The sequence below is a fragment of the Amyelois transitella genome, chromosome 12, assembly GCF_032362555.1.
Source record: "Amyelois transitella isolate CPQ chromosome 12, ilAmyTran1.1, whole genome shotgun sequence".
Classification (NCBI taxonomy): Eukaryota; Metazoa; Arthropoda; class Insecta; order Lepidoptera; family Pyralidae; genus Amyelois; species Amyelois transitella.
The window spans coordinates 11,360,001-11,363,957 of record NC_083515.1 but is presented as its reverse complement, the minus strand read 5'-3'; positions in this window follow the sequence as shown (position 1 = coordinate 11,363,957).

Below are 3,957 nucleotides of genomic sequence, written 5' to 3'. Positions count from 1 at the left end.
ACCTAACCTAACCTAACCTAACCTAACCTAACCTAACCTAACCTAACCTAACCTAACCTAACCTAACCTAACCTAACCTAACCTAACCTAACCTAACCTAACCTAACCTAACCTAACCTAACCTAACCTAACCTAACCTAACCTAACCTAACCTAACCTAACCTAACCTAACCTAACCTAACCTAACCTAACCTAACCTAACCTAACCTAACCTAACCTAACCTAACCTAACCTAACCTAACCTAACCTAACCTAACCTAACCTAACCTAACCTAACCTAACCTAACCTAACCTAACCTAACCTAACCTAACCTAACCTAACCTAACCTAACCTAACCTAACCTAACCTAACCTAACCTAACCTAACCTAACCTAACCTAACCTAACCTAACCTAACCTAACCTAACCTAACCTAACCTAACCTAACCTAACCTAACCTAACCTAACCTAACCTAACCTAACCTAACCTAACCTAACCTAACCTAACCTAACCTAACCTAACCTAACCTAACCTAACCTAACCTAACCTAACCTAACCTAACCTAACCTAACCTAACCTAACCTAACCTAACCTAACCTAACCTAACCTAACCTAACCTAACCTAACCTAACCTAACCTAACCTAACCTAACCTAACCTAACCTAACCTAACCTAACCTAACCTAACCTAACCTAACCTAACCTAACCTAACCTAACCTAACCTAACCTAACCTAACCTAACCTAACCTAACCTAACCTAACCTAACCTAACCTAACCTAACCTAACCTAACCTAACCTAACCTAACCTAACCTAACCTAACCTAACCTAACCTAACCTAACCTAACCTAACCTAACCTAACCTAACCTAACCTAACCTAACCTAACCTAACCTAACCTAACCTAACCTAACCTAACCTAACCTAACCTAACCTAACCTAACCTAACCTAACCTAACCTAACCTAACCTAACCTAACCTAACCTAACCTAACCTAACCTAACCTAACCTAACCTAACCTAACCTAACCTAACCTAACCTAACCTAACCTAACCTAACCTAACCTAACCTAACCTAACCTAACCTAACCTAACCTAACCTAACCTAACCTAACCTAACCTAACCTAACCTAACCTAACCTAACCTAACCTAACCTAACCTAACCTAACCTAACCTAACCTAACCTAACCTAACCTAACCTAACCTAACCTAACCTAACCTAACCTAACCTAACCTAACCTAACCTAACCTAACCTAACCTAACCTAACCTAACCTAACCTAACCTAACCTAACCTAACCTAACCTAACCTAACCTAACCTAACCTAACCTAACCTAACCTAACCTAACCTAACCTAACCTAACCTAACCTAACCTAACCTAACCTAACCTAACCTAACCTAACCTAACCTAACCTAACCTAACCTAACCTAACCTAACCTAACCTAACCTAACCTAACCTAACCTAACCTAACCTAACCTAACCTAACCTAACCTAACCTAACCTAACCTAACCTAACCTAACCTAACCTAACCTAACCTAACCTAACCTAACCTAACCTAACTAACCTAACCTAACCTACCTAACCTAACCTAACCTAACCTAACCTAACCTAACCTAACCTAACCTAACCTAACCGAGTCTGCTTCGAGCCGTCGTGGAGTGCAGACGTGCTCCGATGCGCTCCGGGAAAAAATTTGCAAAAAAAAAAAAAAAAAAAAATTAATGTGAAAATTAAAGAAATTAGTGTAACAAAACAAAGTGTAAAAAGTGTTCTGTGTCGCTGCAAAGGTGCCGGGATTCCAAAAACCTTCAAAACCTGGACAGGATTGAGCGGATTTGCGGCGAGCCAGATCAAGAATCAGGACAAACCCTCAAGTAAGGTGAACAAGTGTGGTTTTCCTGGTGTGACAACGCCTAAGCCAGGCCGTCGTGACCAACAGTAACCCATTGGTTCAAGAAATTTTATTTTTACTTGTTTTAATAATTGACTTCTACCCCCATCTTTTTTACAACTTCTACAAATTTACTTTTTAAATCATGACAAACCCAAGACCAAAGACCGTCACCTTTAATAAAACCCTCAACTACAATGAGGATGACACCCCCTCACCCACTCAGATTCAGAGTGACTCGTCTCTGTCGGATTCCCCCCCAAGGGAACCTGCCTTGGAATGGGCCACCCCCATAACTAGAAGCAGATACATCCAGCATTATCCCAGAACGCCGCTTTTAAGAGAGGAGAATCGACGGAAAATACTGACTGACGACGATAGGGATAGGCTGGGTCGCGGCATCCGAGATCTCTTGGAGGCAGCAATAAACGAGGTCGAAACTGCGCTGAGACTGAAGCGTACGACTAAGGACTCCGTCATACAGAAATTAAGAGAGGCGGATGACCTGGTGTGTGACTTAGCAATCTATCAGGATTTGCAGAATCTTACGCCGGGTCAAAACCCAAGCGTGCGCACGCAGACCTCCCCTGCTCCTCAGGAAGAGGGAAAACAAGAAAAACAAGAGGACATATCAAAATTCCTGAACATGTTGGTCGATCGACTCGACGAAAACTCCAGGAGTATAAAGGAGCTTAAGGAGTCAATCGACAACCGGAACGAAGCAGGAACAGGAACAACCACACATGCTCCAACCTACGCACAGATTGCAGCCACAGCGAAGGAATTGCCCGTCACCCTACACTCCGTGATTGTCAACGACAAGAAAGGAGTGGAGACGGGTGACGAGGTATTGGATAGAATACGGGATATAGCAGGACAAGGCGGGGAATGGATACGAATTGAAAAAGTTAGAAAAACCCGAGATAGGAAAATAATATTAAGTTGCAAGACAAAGGAGGGTAGAGAAAAATTAAAAGCAAGAATTAATAATATCGAAAAACTAGAAGTCAAGGACATTGAAAACAAAAACCCCCTCCTTATTTTTAAAAATGTAATTAAGTGCAATACCAACAAAGAAATAATAGAAAAAATAGTCGAGCAAAACAGTAAAATTATTCAAGAATTAGAATCCGAGGAGAAAAATATAATTATCAAATTTCGTAAAAAATCCAGAAACCCGCTGTTGGAGCATGTGGTGGCAAGCGTCCCCCCCAGGATGTGGCGTGCCGTGGTCGATGCCGGCTCAGTGCGCATCGATATGCAGCGGATCCATGTGGAGGACTATTCTCCACTGGTCCAATGCTCGATGTGCCTGGGCTACGGCCACGGCAGGCGCCATTGCAGGGAAACAATCGAGAGGTGTAGCCATTGCGGTGGGGAGCACCAGAGGGCGGCGTGTCAAAGCTGGATGGCGGGAGCCGTCCCATCGTGCCTGAACTGCCGGGCAGACCGGAGCGCGGTAAGTGATAATCACAACGCCTTCAGCTCTGCGTGCCAGGTCAGGCAAAGGTGGGAGGCTCTCGCCAGGTCCAGAATTGCATACGCGTGAGTCTGGGTTTAGTGGTATCTCGGGCGTGCCGCGGCACACCGATTGCCAAGTTGATGAATATTAGGTCATTAAACGATGCAATCATGACTGGCATGCTGCGACACGTGCGAGAACACCGAAAAAACAAGATTCGGCTCACACAAAAATGCACAGGTGGCTCCGCATCAGGAAATATTTTATATTTGCTGACGAGTAGACACATAAAGTGCAAAAGTGCAATAGTATGTTAAAATAGTGTAATTATATGTATATAAGGAATTTTAATTGGGTGATATAGTGTAAGTAGTTATAAGTATATACATGTTTTAAAAATTTTTGACTTGATAATTGTTTATCCAAACCGAATGATAATTTATGACGGTAGAATTTTAACAAAACGACCTGTAAAACAAATATTTGATAAAGTACCCTGTAGGTATTAAATTGATGACTAAGAATAGCAAATCATGCTCATAAATAATAAAGGGTATAAACATAGGTGATTAACGGAATGTTTAGCAGTAAACATAAAATCAAGTAAATAACAAAGACGTGA